Genomic DNA, 21,110 nt, shown 5'->3' with positions numbered 1-21,110 from the left:
ACAGACTGCATTTAGACCATGGACCTCTTTAGTGGGTATTCCTTTGACAGTCATTTCAATTTCTTTTGTGGTTGTTGGTGTATTTTGGATTTTTTACTTATTGTGGATTCAATTTTTGACATTCAAGTTATCTGCAATAATTGTCCATCTCATTAAATATATTGGCACACAAATTACACATGGTATTCTCTAATAACTGAAAAATCTCTATAATGTCTCTTTCTATCCCAAAGTCAAGTTTATCTTTTCTTTTTTGATTAAGCTTTCTAAAAATTTATTTAATTGCTTGTTCCCCACCCCAAAAATAACCTAACTTCATTTTCTATTTTCATTAATTTTAGGGTTGCCAGAGTTAGCAAATAAAAATGTAAGATGGAGGCCGCTGGCTTGCTCAGTTGTGGAAACATGTGACTTGAAGTCCGGGCTATAAATTCGAGTCCCAGGCTGAGTGTAGGGATTACTTTAAAAAAAAAAAAATCTTAAAAAAAAAATCAGATGTATATTCCTGAGTTTCCCATTTTATCTACAGTATTTTCTTTCTTTTACTCTCCTTGGGTTTGTTACTTTTCTAGCTCCTTGGGTTAATAGTCTAGGCACTTATTTTCTTTCTTGTTTTCTAAAAAAGTACATTTAAATTACAGATTTCCAGGGCACCTGGCTGGCTCAGTTTGGTGGTGGAGAATGCGACTCTTGATCTTGAGGTCATGAGTTTGAGACCCACACTGGGTGGAAAGACAACTTAAAATAAATAATTAAATTTAAAATTGATTAATTAAACTACAGATTTCCTTCTTTGGTTCCATTCCATGGGTCTTAATACACAGTATTCTTTTTTGTTCCATTCTAAATAATGTTACTTCTATTTGGATTTTCCCTTTAATCCAAGAGTTATTGAAATGTCTCTTTGTAGTCTTAATTTTTAAGTGTATAGATTTGAGGGTGGTTCTTTTTATCCTCGGTTTCTAATTTTATTCCATTGTAGTCACTGCATGAGGCCTGAAATTTATTGAGCTTTCCTTTATGGTCAAGCATCTGCTTCCCAAATCTTTTGGTGTCATGTTACATATAGAAAACGATATTTGCACATCTCCTGGGGGCAAATAGAGCCCCCAGATTAGGACGCTGGTAGGAGTCAGGCTATAATCCCCAAACGTCTGGCCCCTGGTATACAGGACCCACATACTATACAGGTTGGGAAACAGGCCTACTACACGCTCAATTTTTGTACATGTTTAATGTGAATTAAAGAAAATGGTATTTCTCTGTTGGATATATATACCCAACATATATGGGATTTATATGTTTCAATATCTTTGATTAAGATTTTAATTGTCTGATTCAAATGTTCTGTAGTTACTTCTTTTGATTTGTTGTTTCCTTAGTGATGGCATCCTCCTCTTTTTCCTGCAGTGGTAAACACTGTCCTGCATCTGGTGCTTATCATTCCATGCATTTTGTTAGGTTTTATCTACTTCATATGTATCCTGAATCAATACTTGGTATTTTTTTCAGTTGTTTCCAATTTTATATAAATTATATCTTACTGAATATATTTTCTTTTGACAATTTGCTTTTTTCATTCAACATTACATTGGTGAAAGTCATCCCCATGCTGAATGTGAAGCTCAAGCTTAATCATAATCTCATCAGATTCATTTATAATAATCTTTTTATAAACAGAATCCAAGTTAATTGACTCTCTCTGCTTGACTTATTTCACTCAGCATAATCTCCTCCAGTCCCATCCAAGTTGATGCAAAAGTTGGGCATTCATCCTTTCTGATGGTTACGTAATATTCCAGTGTGTATATGGACCACATCTTCTTTATTCATTTGCCTGTTGAAGGGCATCTTAGCTCTTTCCACATTTTGGCTATTGTGGACATTGTTGCTATGAGCATCGGGTTGCATATGGGCCTTCTTTTCACTTATTTGTGGAACATAAAGAAGAGCATGGAGGACATTAGGAGAAGGAAGGGGAAAATGAACGGGGAGAAATCAGAGAGGGAGATGAACCATGAGAGACTATGGACTCCGGGAAACAAACTGAGGGTTTCAGAGGGGAGGGGGTGGGGGATGGGTGAGCCAGGTGGTGGGTATTAAGGAGGTGGATTGCATGGAGCACTGGGTATTATACACAAACAATGAATCACAGAACACTACATCAAAAACTATGATGTATTCTATTGGGACTAACATAACACAATTAAAAAGAGAGAGAGAGAAAGAAAAGAACCCAAGTTAACTACTCATTTTTCTAATACATTTTCTAATGCATGCTTCCAATTTTTCTATTTTAACAATAGAATTTTCTATTTTAACAATTGCTCTGAACATTCTCTTCTGAGTCTTGTTGATGTCCCGTGGCAAGACTTTCTCTAGAGTGAATGTCTCAGAGTGGAATCCTAGGGCTACGTTATGTGCATCTGTAACTATTCCAGACATGACCAAATTGTTTTCCGAAGTGGACAAACCAGTTACCTTCCCTTAGTGGTACAGAGTAGGTCCTATGGCTCTATGCCCTCAACAATAGGTATCATACTTATATTTATTTTTGCCGAGCTGGCTTAAAAATTGCATCTCGTTATTGTTTTTATTTGCATTTTATGAATCTTAATATAAGGTTCACCATCCTACTTGTCTTTTGATTTTCCTTTTTAATACAGTGCTGTTGAGAGATCTGATGTTGGTTTGAGTCTCCCTCCTTTGCAGGCATTCTATTTGTTTTGTCTGGAAGATTTTAAGGCTTCTTTCCTTATCTCTTCTATTCATAAATTTCATACTATTTGTAGGCGCTTTCCATCAAGCCTTCTTTGCGGACTTATTTAAATGCTCTGCCTCTCTTCCCTACTCTATATTCTTTCTTTTTTTTTTTTTTTAAGATTTATTTATTTATTTGAGAGAAGGGGAGAGAGAGAGAGAGAGCAGGAGGAAGGGGCAGAGGAAGAGAGAGTATCCCAAAGCAGACTCCCCAGTGAGCACTGAGTCCGATGCAGAGCTCTATCCCAGGACCCTGAGATCATGATCTGAGCTGAAATCAAAAGTCAGCCACTTAACCGACTGAGCCACCCAGGTGCCCTGGAACTCTTATTAGATAAAAATTAGAATTCTGGATCTTTCACTTATCTTAATTATAGAGAATTTCATAGCTCTGTTTTCCAGTTTGTTAATTTGTTTTTCAGCAAACTTGATTTAGCCGTTTTATTATTTCAGCAGGTTCCATAATCTCCAGTTTATTCATACTTAAGTGTATGAAACCTTCACATTTCTTTCACAACACAAATCATAACCTATTGTAAAGCCCTAATCCTCTTGCTCTACTAACTCCATTTTCTCAGAAATTGTGACCATCTGTTGTTGCCTTTCTTCCATCTCTTTCACAGTGGCCTTCTTTCAAGTTTGGCATTCTTCATTTTTCGCTTATCTCTATAGAAGACATCCCCTGTTAGGCCTACATCCTATCACTTATCTTAACCTGTTTTGAGGAAGGATAGAAGGTATCACTGGTTATACCTTGGTAGATAGTGTTCTGGTGCAGGTTCTCCTCATTCTTCCCAGATACCGCTAGACCCTGAAGGTGGGGTCTTTCCTTACTTTCTTACTCTCACCCTCCTCGCCATTTTCTTCCCATGGGCGAGAGACACTGCCATGACTATCATCTGGCTGAAGGGGCGGTGAGGAAGAATCAAACCATCTAGATATTCCTGCTCTGGTACCTGAATTGGTTAATTTATTTGAACTTTGAACATTTCCCTGCTGATAGCATCTATCCCTTTGGGGCAATGAGCATTCAGGGTCTCTTTCCTATATTTTACAGCAAAAAAATCACTGTTCTAGTTTTAGTTACAGTAGACTTTCTTCACCTGGTCCTATGACATGCAGACCTTTTTGTCATAATTGCTGGTCCCTGGAAAGTTTCCCCTCTTGTTTTCCATGCAGTTTGATTTTCTTCATCTATCTTTTCCATTCCTTACAGAATTTGGAGCTGGAAGAGAAGGTTGCATCATTTTTGTTCAATCCATTATCTTTGAGTTCACCCTTTTACCATGCTTGGATTACACACGAGAGAAATAATTCAAGAAACAGTCAATAGGAACCAAAATATCACCTTTCCTGATAAAAAGCCACTGGAGAATATAGTTTCGCATGAAAGGCAAATGAGCCTCCTAATACTGAACCACACAATTGTACAGATATAACCAGCCAAACCCAGTAGCCCCAGGTACACCTGTGTAGCCCTGCCCTGGAAAAGGCAGATGTTATGTTTTGTTGGGCTGACTGGCTCCCAGAGAGGAAGAAGAATGAAACCAACCCAATCGTGTCCGATTTATTATTCCAGATTCACCCATCAGATTACATCGCCTTCTCCAAGGACACAAAAGATCTACTAAGTCAGGTTCCCTCAAGTATGGAAGGTATATTCATTTCCTGTGGCCACTGCAACAAATTACAATGCGGTTACTTAAAACAACACAACTTTGCTCTCTAGTAGTTCTGGAGGTAGGAAGTCCAAAATCCATTTCACTGAGGTAAAGTCAAGGTGCTGGCAGGTTTTTTGTTGTTGTTGTTGTTATTGTTGGGTTTTTTGTCCTTTGTGGCTGCCTGTGCTTCTTTGCTTGTGTCTCCTTCCTCCATTGCCAATGATCATCAGTTGCATCTCTGGTTGTCATCGCATCACCTTCCTCTCTGACTCTTACTCCTCTTGTGTCCCTCTTATAAGGACCTTTGTGATCACATCAGGCCAACCAGATAATCCAGGATAACCTCCCCACCTCAGGATCTTAACTTACTCACATCTGTAAAGTCTTTGCTATACGGTAAGATATTCACAGGTTCTGGGGATTAGGACATGGACATGTTTGGGGAACCACTCAGCCTATGACAGAAGGTAATATCAAAAGTTGGGAGAATTATTCTCCCACTAATAGCCCCTTGATTTTTTGGTTCTCTTAAACCACTGGCATAGACATTAAATCTCTGTCAACCAGAGGTGTATCTGACATCCTTAAGAGAGGGTCCCAGCAGCCTATCAGAACAGTCTTGCTCCATCTTCAAGAGGCCACCCTTCCCTCTTATACCCGCCAACTTGGTGTCCTCCCAGGAGCAGTGATGGGGAAGAGATTTCACTCACAAAAGGTTCCAAAATAGTTCCCTATAATGCATTAATTAAATAGTTCAATGCCTTTTTGTATCCAAGGTTGAAATTTTCATTTTCCTGTCACCCGTTTTTATCATGCCTGTCCGTGTTGTCGGCAGAGGAAATCAGAGGATCAGGATGGAGGTTATATGACAAAACTACGTGATTCCAATATTAATATGCATAACAAAACCTCAATAACAAAATGCCAATAATGTTGAGGGGAAAAGATTTGTTAACATTAACTTCTTCTCTTCCTTTGATCAAATGGTTAGGGAGAAAGTAAGGTCCAAGGAATGAAATCCAAATCATGAGACATGAAAGTTCAAAGAAAGGAAGGTTCAAAATAAAATTATCTTGTTTTTGTGGGTTAAAATTCAAAAAAATTAAGGTCCAAAATTCATCTTCCCCAATTTTTTATTCCGCTCTGTCTCAGTTGGAGGGGATTTCAATGTCTGGGTTGAGTCAGGAATCTTTAGTAACTACAGCTTAAGCCAGATCTCACTGGAATGGCGGCAGCTCCTACAAGACCCCTAAATTAGAAAACAACAGTTACACCAGCAAGTCTGTAATGTGCTCTTTCCTAGAGTCTATAGATTTAGTAGAAGATGCAAATTGATCATATAGCACCAGCTCTACACATACCATAGCCAGAAAAGACAATTTTTTCACAAGTATCTCAAGCAAAATAGCCAGCACCAGCATTTTGGGTTGCCAAAGACTATCGCAAAGATAACAGCTTCACCAAGAAGCCATTTGATTGAGACCAAGAATCCAGAACATGTGCACTGTGAATTAAAACCCAGTTAGGAGAAATCTACTAGCTACAGGTTAATTTCTGCACAATGGCACCTTGCACTTACCATAACCAGGACGCCCCACCTCTGGGAAGGCATTTGGTGGGAGGGGGGGCCTTCTTGCAAAGGCAGAAATGTGCAGTAGCAACACCTTCAGTCATTCGACCTTATTTGTGGAGCTGTTCTTTCCCACCCTGCTGATCAGAACCTTTTCATTTCCATGGCCATTTTGACCTTTAGGTGCCTGCACCATAGCGTTGCAATGAAGGTGAATTCCGTCCAGTAACAGAGCTCCCAGAATAACCAGGAAGCATTTTTCTTCTTGTGCTGCAGGGGCTTTTTCCACCACCCCCTTCTAGTGGAATTCCTTAGGCCTAAGAAAACCATTACCTGGGAGGATTTCTCCATCATATTTAAATAACCAGCGTCTAGCAACTTGAGGACAAGTAGAGGGAGGGATTCTTGAGCCACATCAATGCAAACTTAGTCCATCCACTTTTGCCCTTGAAGATAGTTCAAAGCAACATAAAAAAGAGGAATTAAAATTGGAGCTGTTTGTTCACATTACCCTCCCAGACCTAGTACTAGCACATTGAAAACTCGTCTCTCACCCGTGCTCTCTGGTCCAAAGAGAACCCAGCTGCCCCCACTGTTTAAAAAGAGAAAATACTTTTCTACTCCTTTAATATCTAAAAGGGCAGTATATGAAAAGACTTTCTCTCTCCCTATAATTGAATCCTTGCCTCGGCTTGAACTGCTTATTAAGGCCTCTTCAGCTTGCTGGCCTCACTAAGTCCTTCTCTATGGCCTCTGTGCCCTTGCCAAGGCCCTCTTAGAGATTCAGAGTGGCTTTTCCAAGGCCTTTTTTCCCAGGCCCCCACTGTTCAGAGCCAAGTGCACCACCATGAAAACCTACCTGGCTCAATGCAAGCCTATACACACTGCCAAGATCAAAATGTCCTACATGCACACTAAGGAACAAGACCGCAGGGCCAAGGCCAAACCCTTGCCACTCCAGAGGCCTCCGTCACTCCCCGGGTATTCACGGGCTTCTCCCTAATTGTGCACCTTATTTCTTACACGTCCACTTTCTGGCCAGCATACAACGGGCTGGAACACTGAAGCAGAACCCAATAAATAGCACCCTGTCTCCTTTTCTGAGTTTAAAGCAAATGAAGAATTAAGATAAAGGAGTGGACGAAGAAGGCCCAAGTATTACTTAGCTCCTGATAAAGCTGGGTTGAGTCAGAAGAGCTTCCCGACACCCAGCTGGAGTGAGAGCCAGCAGGTCTCGTCCAAAGGGGACTTGCTTCCCTGTGGGTGGGGGCGTCAGGCTGCCCTGAGAGCAGACCTCGTGCTCGCTCGATTCCAAGGAGGAGAGTGGATGCAAATGAACTGGGCATGCCTGCTTTATTGTCCCCAAATCTGCCAATTAAATCATGTCCTTTTTCAGTTCAGCGCTGAGTTTAAGAAAGGGCAGAGAAAAGTCTAAAACAACTGCCTTCACTTGGGCAATTTCTGCTTGATTTTTTTTTAACTAATAAAAATATTATATGTATTATTGAGTAATTACACAACTTGTTTGTTTTTTTTTTTAAACCAAAATGGTCGAAGCTCCCACCAGGTAGGACTGTGTGCTAGGGTTATAATCTAGATTTTTTTTTTTAAGATTTATTTATTTATTTTGGGGAGAGGGGCAGAGGGGAAGAGAAAAACCAAGCAGACTCCTTGCTTAGTGGGGAGCCCAATGTTGGGCTTGATCCCACAATCCTGAGATCAGACCTGAGCTGAAACCAAGAGTTGGACACTTAACCAACTGGGCCACCCAGACACCCCATAATCTGGAATTCTAAAGATAAGATTTCTGGGGTATTATCAATTAGCATTAGGGAATGTTTTCCCCAGTAGTTTTTCAAGTCTTTATGATAACACATCAGTTCATACATTTATTAACTTTGCACTTAAAAACATGATTCATTGGGACATCTGGGTGACTCAGTTGGCTAAACGTTCAACTCTTGATTTCGGCTCAGGTCGTGATCTCAGGGTCACAAGATGGAACCCCAAGTCATGTTCTGTGCTAGGCATGGAGCCTGCTTATGATTCTCTCTCTCCCTCTCTCCCTCTCTCTTAAAAAAAACAAAAAACAAAACAAACAAACAAACAAAAAAAAACCACAATACAATTTGGAGCAAGATATAAATAAAAGCTTTTCTCAGTTTCAGGGACAAATGCTTCCAACCTTCTCAGATTCCCTCCGCTTCCTCTTCCGGTCTTTCAGGCAGTCAGTGCCCCACCCATGCAAGTCACCCCACTTCCAGACTTCAGTGAAACAGCCAAGCCGCAAGGTGTGAACTTGATTTTCTGAGGGGGGTCACAGAGTGGCCAGACCACACCCGCGGGGAGTTCAGGGGGTTTAGCTCCCTGTACGGGGAAACCTTGGCCAAAGGAAATGGAGACAGGAGGGGGCAGGCAGGTAAACGCCCTCATGTCTCTCTTTCTTGGACTGCTCTGAGGCGTAGCTTCTTCCTGCAGGCTTTCTGAAGAATCCCCGAGGCCTGAGCAAATGCCACTGGGAGGCCTTCCCTTGCCTCACTCTTCCCACCTAAAACTACTTGGGCTGTTTGGGGTCATTCTGCCCTTGCCTTAAGGCCAACCTCGGCACTTACTGCCTCTAAGCTCCCACACAGCCAGCTTCTTAGGGAGGCAAAGACAACAATACCTGTACAGGTCATACAGGAAACCTTCCTTTCAAATATGCATCAAGTTTCTCTTTCCTCAAAAGCCCTACAGCCTATAGCTCACCCATCTCTTCTGCCTCTTCAACCTTCTTGTGAACTTTTCTTTCAAGGTTCACCCTCCGCCTGCGGTGGGGGAGAGCAATTTGGTCTTCTCTCAGCATTTTCATCCTCTTCCCTGCCAGGCACTCTGCTTAATTCAACAAGGCCTCTAGAGTGAGCCGAGCACACAAAGCATTCAGCCTTCCTGCAGACAAGAGGGGAGACATGGCGGGTACATCATTATGATACATTTTTTCCCTCTGGCACACAGGCAGAAAACAAAATTCCAAGCAGGCAAGAAGCAGAGGGAAGAAGAACTTATGTCAGGGTGAAGCGAGTGTGGGGTCTAGGCAGGCACAAGTTTGTAGGGTTATCTGGTGGCGGAAAAGCAGATCAGGAACATGGATCTCCAGAGGGGGACAGACACTCCATGAAACTGGGTTTACAATGAGGTCAAGTCACCCGTGCAAGGGGGGGCCGGGAGCTGGGAAAGTGTTTCCAGGAACACTGGCATAAGCAAGAGGAGTGCAGTTTATTTTTATTTTTTAAGATTTTATTTACTGGGGCACCTGGGTGTCTCAGTCAGTTAAGCACCTGCCTTCACCTGGGTCCTGGGATCGATCCCCACTATCAGGCTCCCTGCTCGGTCAGGAGCCTGCTTCTCCCCCTGCTTGTGCTCTTTCTCCCACTCTCTCTCTCTCTCTCTTTCAAATAAATAGATAAAATATTTAAAAAGAGAGAGAGAGAGAGAGAGCACGAGCAGGGGGAAGGGCAGAGGGAAAGAGAGAAGCAGGCTCCCCGCTGAGCACAGAGCCCAGCTCAGACTTGATATATAAATATATATTATATATGTAATATATATATATTACTCATAAAAAAGAATGAAACCTTGCCATTTGAAACAACATGGGTGGATCTAGAGAGTATGATGCTAAGTGAAATAAGTCAGTCAGAGAGAGACAAATATTCATATGTGGAGTTTAAGAAACAAATAAAGAAAAAAAAAGTCTAACCAAAAAACAGACTCTTAACTATAGAGAATTGATGTTTACCACAGGGGAGGTGGTTGGGGCAATGAGTGAAATACATGAAGGGGACTAAGGGTACACTTATTATGACGAGCACTGAGTTATGTGTAGAATTGTTGAATCACTATATTTTACACTTGAAACTAATGTAACACTGTATGTTAACTACACTGAAATTAAAATAAAAATTTTTTAAGATAAAACACAATTTTAAAAATTGTATCAAATAATAAATGACATAAAAATAAATTTGTAATAGTAAAAATTTAATGGCAAGACAGAAGAACTTTTTTTTTAACTAAATCCATGTTGACTACTTTTTTAGACAGCTTAGCTAAAAAAAATAAGTATCAGAAAGGCAGAAAACCTCTACATCTTATATTTTTACCTTGTTATGTGATACATAACAAAAGCAGCCTCTAAAATTGCTCAACTGTATGAAATTTTAAAAATTATCCCCCTTAATGTCTATGTCATGCAGAAAATTCGGATTATACTAATAAAGTATTACTTAAAGGATATATATGGGGCACCTGGGTCATTCAAATGGTTAAGCGACTGACTCTTGGTTTCAGCTCAGCTCATGATCTCAGGGCTGTGGGATCAAGCCCAATGTTGGGCTCTGCACTCAGCACAGTCTGCTTGTCCTCTCTCTCTGCCTCTGCCCCTCTCCCTGCTTGCTTGCTTTCTCTCTCTTTCTCAAATAAATAAATATAATCATTTTTAAAAGGATATATATATATATATACATATACATAAATTCATATAGAGAATTTTAAAAGAATCTTTTGTCCATTTTTAACCAGGTGGTTTTCTCATTGATAAGTCTTAAAAATTCTTACATGTTCTATATGCAAGTCCTTTGTCAGATATGTGATTCAAAACTATTTCTCCTAGACTATGGTTTGTCTTTTCATTCTCTTAATGGTCATTTCACACAATAAAAGTTGTTAATTTTGATGAAGTCCAATTAACAATTTTTTTCTTTCATGAATCATGCTTTCAGTGTCATATCGAAGAAATCTTTCCCTCATCCAAGTTCACAAACATTGTCTTCTACATTTTCTTCTAGAAGCTTTATAGTTTTACATTCTACAGTTAGGTCTATGATCCATTGCGAGGCTTTTGCATATCCATTTTTGCCTAAGGTGAAAAGTATAGGTCAAGATTCTTTTTCTTTTTTTCTTTCCTCTTTTTTTTTCTTTTTTCTCTTCTCTTCTTGTGTGTGTGTGTGTGTGTGTGTGCACATGTGTGTGTGTGCGTGTGTATGGTTGTTATTTGTTTCAAAACCATTTACTGAAAAGTTTATCCTTCCTACAACGAATTGGTTTTGTGCTTTTATTAAAAATTGGTTGACAATAAATGGGTGTGTCTATTTCTGGACTCTGTATTCTGTTCCATTGATCTTGGTGTCTATCCTTTCAATAAATACCACCACTCTCTTGACTACTGTAGCTTTCATGAATAGATAAATCTATTTTTTTTTCCTTAAGGATTTTATTTATTTGGCAGAGAGGGAGAGAGAGCACAAGCCAGGAGGGGAGAGGCAGAAGGAGAAGCAGACTCCCCGCTGAGCAGGGACTCCAAGACAGGGTTCCATCCCAGGACCCAAGATCATGACCTAAGCCAAAAAGAGACACTTAACCGATGAAGCCACCCAAGTGCCTCATTTTTTTTTTTTTTTTAGATTTTATATATGGAGGCGTCTGGGTGGCTCAGTGGGTTAAAGCCTCTGCCTTTGGCTCAGATCATGATCCCAGGGTCCTGGGATTGAGCCCCGCATCGGGCTCTCTGCTCAGCGGGGAGCCTGCATCCCCTTCTCTCTCTGCCTGCCACTCTGCCTACTTGTGATCTCTGTCAAATAAATAAAAAATAAAATCTTTCAAAAAAGAAAGATTTTATATATGTATTTGACAGAGAGAGATACAGCAAGAGAGAGAACACAAGCAGGGGGAGTAGGGGAGGGAGAAGCCAGCTTCCCACTGAGCAGAGAGCCCGAAGCTGGGCTCGATCTCAGGACTCCACAATCGTGACCCAAGCCAAAGGCAGAAGTTTAATGACTGAGCCACCCAGGCGCACCCCCCCAGCTACCTTTTTTTTTTTTTTTTTGTAATCTCTACACTTGATGTGAGTTGTGAACTCCCAGCTCCAAGATCAAGAGTCCCATGCTCTACCGACTGAGCCAGCCACGTCCCGGTACCTCTATTTTTTTTAATCCAAAAAGTTCCATCACTCAAGATGTGTCATTTTGAGCAAGTTATATAACCTCTCTCAACTTCGATTTTCTCAGCTCTGAAAAGAGGATATTAGTAGGACCTGTGTGAAAGAGCGATTACAAGGACCAGCAAGCCAAGGCACAGTAGCAGACGTTGCTTATCTTGGTTCCAGTACTCCTCCTTTCTTCCCAGATCAGCATCTCCTTCTTTTGGGGAAAAAGCTCTTCTTCCTCACTCTAAGCACAGGGTCCTGTTAGCGTTGCCAATCATACTACCATGTCCCCACCCTGGCCTCAGGGACTGTTGGTCAAGGGATGGACACAGGAGCCAAGCACAGCTAATTAAGAGACTTTCTCCCCTCCGCACTACAGAAGACTGAATTACTGGCCCTAACCTTTGTTCCTCCCTCTATCCACACACTTCACATGTAATTTACAGGTTTTATCACTCAGGAATAAATCTGTTTCCTTGAATTTTAGCTTTGGAGTTGGCCACGTGACTTGCTTTGGCAACTAGAATGAGCAGAAGAGACAAGAGTACGGATTTTGTCTAGAATTTAAGAGGCCGTAGGATCCTTCTTGTCCCCGTCAATAGGTAAGAAGAAAAGGTTTTCACTTGAATGAAGATGGAGTTTTGATTAAACATCAAACTGGACAATTTCAGTTACTAAATTGCCACTCCAAAGGAGGATTTTTATTCTACGAGAGTGAGCTAGTAAGCTAAAGGGGAAGCCCACGACTGAGCCTCAGCCAGAGACAAGTGAAGGCCCACGAAACAGGCCTTATGGGGCCAGCGTGCCACCACACAACCGTGCATTCTGATTTTACCCACCTTCGCGTCATGCTTGTTCGAATATTTTTAAATCATTTTATCTTCTTGTATCTCCTACCCTATCATCTCTATTTTATCTAATCTTAATCCTTCTCAACAGCTTTCTCTTGACTTATTGACAGGCTTTTTGTTCTTTCTTTTCTTTTTAAATGTTTCTTCTGATCCGTTTTCCTACTGGCAAATCTCGGTAATGGAGAATATTAGAACTGAAAACAGCATTCCTTTGCCCTTTCCGGGCAGTATTGTGCTGGGTCCTCCGAGAGGCGGGCACCAAGATGGAATTAGATATGCAGGAAGTTTACTAAGGGGGATGCCTGGCTGGCTCAGTTAAGCTTCTGCCTTCAGCTCAGGTCCTGATCCCAGGGTCCTGGAATCAAGCCCCACATTGCAGGGAGACTGTTTCCCCCCTCTGCCTGCTGCTCCCCCTGCTTGTCCTCTCTTTCTCTCTCTTTGGCAAATAAATACATAAAATCTTAAAAAAGGTGGGGGAGAAGAAAGAAAAGAAATTACTAGGGTAGACATCTGTAGAGGAAGTGAGGAGGAGCCAAGAGAAGTTGTGGAAGCTGTCAAACCATGATGTATCTCTGACCGTGAGGGAAGGGGAGCGGGAAGGAAGGAAGGCCGAGTGAAAGTGTGTTGGATCACAGTGGGGTTCTCAAAAAAGTTCAGCAAGGCCACATGGACGTCCTCAAGCCAGTCATCTGAAACCCACGCCTGACTCCGTCCTGAGACCATGCTTTCCAAGGCTGCCTCCATCTAGTAACAGAACACAAAAGTGATACTGAAGAGCCACGAGACTCCTCTGACTGTTCCTTCCACATGACTCAATCCAACTCGGCTTCGCCTATCTTAGATCTGTCCCTTCTCACACTTCCCTTCTGTGCAACCTTTCAAACCCAGAGTAAAATGGACCAGGAGCTTCTTTCACTTATGGGGAAGGCTCTGTTTTAGGCAGTTAGTAGGAAATAGATCAAAGCACAGGAGAAAAGAGACAGAGGAAACCACCTAAGTGTGATCCTAGTCTAGCTAAAAGGAGCTGGTGTGACTCTTGAAATCCAGCATTATTTACCAGAACAGGTAATTCAGATGATTTAAGGTAATTGTATTGTGGCGCCTAATCTCTAAGTATTTCCTATTTAGAGGTAGGAGGCAACTGGTAGTCAACTCAGGGTTCAGTTTCACTCCTGTCCACCTCCACACAGAGAACTGATTAATAAGAGTTCTACTGATCCCCCAGAATTCTACACCATGAAGTAAAAGGAAAATAATGTTTGCCTACAAAAAGCAGATTGTAGCAGATGATTACCATACCCATGGGGCAACGTCAGGAATAGACCCACCAAATGTCTAATTCCATGAGCCACGCATCCATGCATTACTAACACAGACTCCAAATCATAATTCCCCGAGCTTAGCAAGACCAGACTAGACATCATATGTCCCCATCATGTTCCTCCACGCCTCGGTGCCTTTGTAGAGTCTGTTCAGCCAAACGAATCGCTCTTCTACTCTCGTTTGCTGGGTTTGGGCCCAGCAAATTCCTATTTATCCTTCAATAGTTAACATAACATCTGCTCCACAAGCCTTCCCAGAATTGCCCTCTCCCACGTGTATGCTCACAGAAGGTTGTTCAGACCTATCTCATTGTTAATACATAATTCATTGTACTGTGATCACACACACACACACACACACACACACACACCCCTTTTGAGCTTCTTAGGGGTTTGAGAGCAGGGATGATTTTTTTTATACCTAATGTTTAGCATACAGTAGGTGCTCAATACATTTTTATTGGAAAAAAGGAGGGAAGGAAAAAAGAAAATTGATATACAAAAAAAAAAAAAAAAGAAAGAAAGAAAGAAAAGAAAACTGATACAGAACTCCCTCTCAGATAGATATTTTCCTGAACTTTGTGCAAAGGAGCAACGTCAAAGCTACATAAGTCATTCTCCCTTATTCCAGGTGCAAGAGCCACAGTTCATACAGTTATGTTAGCTATCATGATGATTCAGTCAGCTAACCAGAGAAGAAATCGTGCCCAGCACTAATGCAGTTATATCATATCAACATGGTCTTGTTCTCATTTGAGTAATTAGGAAATATTGTGCTTAGAAATGAGGCACTGGTCCTACGAAGCAGGTCTGAGATGCCAGGCCTGAGGAAAATATACCTATTATTCCAAGCATGGGCCATGTGACATCAGATTATCCAGTGTTCCAACATGCCCTTGGCTTTGAATTGTCCTCGTGTTCCTGAAGTAAAGAATAATGTGTAGTCAATGTTCGCTTCACACAGGACAGAACGACTAAGGAAACCAAATGCATGTTCCAGCTGCTAAAACTGAACGGAAGAATGCATTTATATGAAAAGATGATGCAAATTGGAGACAGTGGGGAGTGATGGGAATGGATGCTGAGGAACATCACAGGTAGGGAGAGGATGTATTCTGAAAAAAAAACTTTTCAAAAATACAAGTGTATTGAAAAATGTACTTTTCAAATACATGAGGCACCGACCCATGCTTGGATAAATCAGCTTTCTCCAAGTGGGCCTAATATTGAATTGCACTCTTACTAATAATAGCTGACATTTTGTAACACTTGCTTTAGCCACCATTTTCCCACATTATAATAATGTATTTATAAAGCACTTTTAGGTACATTATTTCAGTGGCTCATGACAACAGCCTTGTGTGGAGGTTATTAGTTTCCCTCATAAGCTAGGCGTCCTACACGAAGACCATGACTCTACCTACAAGTCTGCCATGGCCTAGTTCACCGAGACATTGCCATGGCCCGCTGAGGAAGACTGCCTTAGATTTATATTTTTTCTTTTTTTTTTTTAATTAACATATAATGTATTATTTGTTTCAGGGGTACAGATTTGTGATTCATCAGTCTTACACAATTCACAGCACTCACCATAGCACACACCCTCCCCACTGTCCATCACTCAGTCACCCCATGTCTCCCACCCCACTCCCCTCTAGCAACCCTTAGTTGGTTTCCTGAGATTAAGAGTCTCTTGTGGTTTGTCTCCTTCTCTGGTTTCATCTTGTTTCATTTTCCCTTTTCTTCACCTATAATCCTCTGTCTTGTTTCTCAAATTCCTCATATCAGTGAGATCATATGATAATTGTCTTTCTCTGATTGACTTATTTCACTCAACATAATACCCTCTAGTTCCATCTACGTTGTTGCAAATAGGACTGCTTTAGATTTCAAGTAACCCACTCTGTCTCTGCCCACCCACCCCACTGCTCCCCCTAGCTGTGGGTGTAGTCCCACCCAAGAAGCAACTGGTGTCTCCAGGGCCTGCCAGGTTGAAAAGAAGACCTAAGCCTGAACTGTTCTCGACAAAATTACCTTCAAAATAGCACCTGAAACCCAGATAAATGAGAAAATGTCCTGAGGAACTCTTCAGGCACACAAAAGACATGACTTCTTTAGTGAGACCCCCTCACTAAATAAACAAATTAGTAGGGTGGGGGGATGGGTGAGCCTGGTGGTGGGTGTTAAGGAGGACACGTATTGCATGGAGCACTGGGTGTGGTGCATAAACAACGAATCTTGGAATGCTGAAAAAATAAAATTAAATTAAAAAAAAAAAAAACCAAATTAGCAAACATCACTTGGCTCTTACCTTGCTATACCTCCCCAAAAGCAAGCCAGGTCCCCCCTTCCCAGGCCAATGAAGTAGGAGATAGGAGAGTTAACATCAACAAGTTTGGCAAAGAGAGGATTGGGTTTTCTTCCCTAACCTACAAGGCGGCCTTGGAAACACCAGACTCTCTATGCAACTAAAAAGCAAAAGGAAGTTCTGAGACAAGCTCGTATTTTTTAAAAACTCCTTTCTTAGGCTCTCCAAGCTTATGGGTACATAAAATGGCCTTATCCCTTAAGAAGGGGTTTCCAGACCTTAAAGTGTCCTGTGCTGGTTGTAGCCTGCCACAGAAAGTTATCTACTAATCATAGCTCAGTAGCATCCTCTGTTTGTCTTCTTCCTAAAGCAACTTTGCTAAGCGATACTCTTCTTTCCATCTTGCCCCTGGAGACACAGAGAGGAAGGTACAAGAAGTACTGCGATTTTCCTGCAGTCGTTCCAAAGCTTAGCAGGCACATTGTTTTTGTTCTTAATGAAACAATTATTAAAGATTAGGGGGTATCATTTTTCCATAAATGGCAAGATATTGCTGGCCAGAAATATTTAATCACTAGACAGTCTTCCAATCTGGCAAAAAGTAAAAGAGAATGATTTGGAATCGAGTGTCACCCTGAGCCAGTTGGCTCTCGTTGAGATTATTTACAAGAATAACAGAATGCCCTCTAAACCCACGCAAAGAGTCAGCGAGACCTAAATTTGGGCCCTGGTTCAGCTGCTTAATGTGACTGTGAGCAATAACTCCAAGGCTCAGTTTTCTCGTCGAGACAGCTGTTGCTCAGAATTTTCATCAGGATTAAAAGAAGTAATGTAGATATGTGACTCGGCACACAGTGCTCCAGAAATGTTGGTTCGTGTTATTATCTCTTTAACTGTATGGAGAGAACATCTGCTTATCAGACTACTGGGGATTCAACCCAGGCACTTCAGGGAGGTGTAAATCAAAACCCAATATTTGGAATCTTTTTTTTTTCTGTTTCTTCCCACTATAAACGAGGGACAGTCATATATGCTATTAAAATTGAGCTGGTAGAAAAGTATGGAAGTTTGCAACAGGTAGTCCAGGTACACCTAATATTCAGTTGTTTGCATTTTTTTTTTTTAAGAGGCTCCACACCCAGCATGGAGAACAATGCAGGGCTAGAACTCATGACCCTGAGATCAAGACCAGAGCTGAGATCAAAAGTGGGACACTTAACCAACTGAGCCACCCAGGCACCCCCAATGGCTTGCAGTCAAACGTATTTTTTTCCAAATGAGGGCAAGAGTGGGGAGACATAATTAACGAGCAAGAATTTTCAGGCAATACTGGGCACATCTGCCTTTCTATGTGCAGGGAGATAAAGGCTGAAGGCCAATGCCTTAAGGGACCTTGGTATTTGTAGTAGGCTTCCAATTACCTGTTTGAGCCAGGCTTGGAAGAACTTTGGAATTGTCAACAAATTTTTAAGGAAACAGAGAGACCGAGATATTAGGTTAGCACAGCTAGTTCACAGGAATATTATGCTAGATCATAGCTCTACGCTCATATGTTTCTAGCCTATTTAAACAAGAATGAAATGTCTTCTAATCTAAGAGGTGTGAAATTACCCACCCAACCTCAAGAGGAAAAGTGTACTAGGACGATGGGAAGCTGAGAGTAAGTTAATAAAGTAGATTTTCCCCCCTTTTACAAGTTTTTTAGCACATGAAATGTATCTTTACCCTGCAAGTTACTCCAAGATACATTTTTTAAATATTATTTACAGTTGCTCTCCAGGAGAGGATACATTTCAAATGTATCTTGATTAGACAGTCCCATGTAACAAAAGTTCCTTTCCTTGGAAATGCCTGCAGGAGTTCAGCAAACATAGTAACTTCGCTTGACTGTAACACTGATACGCTTTTCCTGTGCCAGCTTTCGCCTGCTCCTTTTTAAGACACAAAGAATGCCCATCTTCTCAATCTCCCGAGCTTTCAGGCCACCTGACAATAGCACAATGCAAATCACTCAGGAAGTACATATTTAAGTAGCCACTATATAACAGGAGTTTAGCAGAGGTGTCCTGGGGGAAAAGAAACAAAATCAATGACCCCCTGCAAGATGTGTGTATTCTCCTCATTCAAAGCCTCGCCCCACTATCCGTACCCACCTGCCAGGCCCACTTTATCTCTGTATGGCCCGGAACACCTCCCCACCCCGGCCCCCCAGCCAGGAATCTATCTCTTGCATAGCTACCAATCAGAATCAGTCCCTTGCTCAAAAATCCTCAAGGACTTCTCTCTATCAGTTAAGATTTGCATTTGGCAGCTAGTAACAGAGACCAGAAATAATAGTGGCTTAAACAAGATAAAAGTGTATTTTTCTTTTCTTTAAAGGAATTCTGGAGATAAGCGGTGCTGAGCTGGTAAGGCACCCCCTATAGTTCCAGGATCTTTGTGCTCTACAATGCACCTTCTATCCTCAGAAACAAAGGATGCCTCCTCAGGTTGCATCCATCTTATCCACCTTCCAGGCAGCCAGAAGGGGACAGACTGGCAGATGTCAAACTTTTTTTTCAAATGCCTTCAGGGGCCTAATGCAATGCACCATACTTTCGGGGCACTCCTTCAATAACCGCCAGGTCCATGAATGAAGAAGTTCTGTGGTTGGATGATTTGTCATCGACAAAACTAGCAAATGTTAACAGGATACCCAGGGCACCATATTATAAACTATACAGTATCATCTGAAAGTCGGAAAAGGACGCCCTGCTTTAAAACGGCTATATAATTGGCTTTCCACCGTACTTGGCCTTCCCAGAGTTACAGAGATTTACTCTGCTGGGTTAAGGGACTGTGTTTCCAGTCCAAGGCACTGTACTATGCTGAGGAATCAAAGAGGGTTAAAATAAGGATAAGGCAACTTCCGACATACACAAACTTAATGCATACATGAAAAACACTCAAGACTACCTAGCAGCCCAGGAATACCAACATCAATAGGCATTTCAGAGAAGGGTACAAGGTCTGGGAGCCTTGCTCGGTAAAGGTGTGAGTCAAGGGATTTGTTACCGCACTAACCAGGTGCAAGCAGAAGAGGTAAAGTGTGGGGAGGAAAGGAAAGCCACCCAGGGCTGCCTGGTGGATACAGTAATTGGCCCAGGCTTGCCTGTGTGCAGTATGAAGGAGTGGAGGCCTTAGAAGAGGGGGTGATGGACAGGCAACCAGGGAGAAAGAGCAGAAAGTAAAAGTACAAACCATCTGTGCACAACGGTCATCTGTGCAAGTTCAGCGTGGGTGTCCTAAAGGAAGTGTCTCCTCCAGAATCCAGGGCCTCTGGGTTTTGGTCCTGCCTCAGCCAGCCGCGAGGTGAGTAACTTTAGGCTGTTGACAACCTCTCGGGGCTTCAGTTGTCTCAAAAGAGGGGCTTGGGCTAGATGATTTAAGGTCCTTTGCCGGCCATAAAATGACCATCACTTGGTACCAATGGCTCCTGTGTTAGCAGATGCAGAAAAGGTTGGTAAAACCTAGGAGAATGAGTGAGAGCAGGTTAGACACAGGGAGACATGACGTGGAACCATCGTGTGGAAACAAAGTGCCAGAACCAGGAGGCCCCTCTGCAGCTCTCCACCACAGCCCCAAGGTGTTTTCTTGGACGGAGAGAGCACGGAGCCCAGGGAAAGCCTCTTCTCATATGCAGGCTGGGTGCGGCTTAGTCCAGAGACCAAAAAAAAAAAAAAAAAACCTAATAAAATAGCAAGCACACACGTAGCTATTATTTTTATGCAGGCTTTGTTCTAAATTGCTGACCTATTTTTTTTTTTTTCTGGAAAAAGATGGTTTTAAGATTGTAGAGAGAGAGGCAAAGCAGGAAACAGAATTAAGGTATGTAAAGCACTTGGGCCATGGGCACTCCTCCTGGTCCTCATGGTCCTCACTGCAGACAAACCAAAGGGCTCAAGGAGACCCCTACCCCTCCCCCCTCCTCCCACATAACCACCCTCTGTCTTCTCCAGACGAGCAGTGGGTCTCCCACTGACGGAGTCCCTCGGGTGTGTAACCCCAATCCTGGGCCCCCAGCTGCCACATTCAGTGGAGGATAGAATACAGATAAGTGGTTAATTCCTCCCTCTCCCTTTCCATCAGCACCATCTCCCGATTTTGAGGGAAGATGTGTTTGATTTTGTTTCCCTGTCAGACGGGAGGCGGGGAGGCAAAGGGCAGGAAAGAGAAAGGAAACAAAGAGAAGATGTAGGAGCTGTTTCAGGCCTAGGGTTTCCCTGGCACTGCTGTTTAGAGCTTTGTTTTTGAGAAATATGAAAAGACTGACACTCTTCCTAGAGACTGGAACAGAAGTAATCGGGACTGAGCTGGGAAGTACAGGTCACTTAGATTCGCTCCAAAAACCCCTGAACTGATGGCTGAGGAAATGAACAGGGAGCCATGAACGTGCCAACACCTGCTTCCACCAGAGGGACAGCTTCTCCTGGAGTCACAGACCAAGGGCAGGGCGTTATCTCAGTTTGGCCAGCAGAGGTCTCTCTTTTCCTATCTTCAGGGTTTGTTTTTTTAAAAACAAAAACAAAAACAAAAAACAGAACTCTGTGGTTTGCTCGTTTTTCTCCTCCCTCCTCTGAAGTCTCCTTCCAAAACCAAATAAATGGTGAATCCTTTGGCCAAACTATTTGTAAACATTC

General features: G+C 42.1%; 1 long non-coding RNA gene across 1 annotated transcript; it reads right to left on the bottom strand.

Moving 5' to 3' along the window:
* Positions 1 to 4,313: 4,313 nt before the first annotated feature.
* LOC111142127 lies at positions 4,314 to 19,936 on the bottom strand. The gene is made up of 4 exons (XR_002640240.1): positions 19,672 to 19,936; positions 8,740 to 8,919; positions 6,325 to 6,437; positions 4,314 to 5,670 (listed from the first exon to the last, which is right to left on the bottom strand). It is a non-coding gene; the product is annotated as an uncharacterized LOC111142127 (long non-coding RNA).
* Positions 19,937 to 21,110: the final 1,174 nt, after the last annotated feature.

Source organism: Enhydra lutris, unplaced genomic scaffold, assembly GCF_002288905.1.
Source record: "Enhydra lutris kenyoni isolate GAN:26980312 unplaced genomic scaffold, ASM228890v2 scaffoldscaffold7, whole genome shotgun sequence".
Classification (NCBI taxonomy): domain Eukaryota; kingdom Metazoa; phylum Chordata; class Mammalia; order Carnivora; family Mustelidae; genus Enhydra; species Enhydra lutris.
This window is presented reverse-complemented; position numbering and strand designations above follow the sequence as displayed.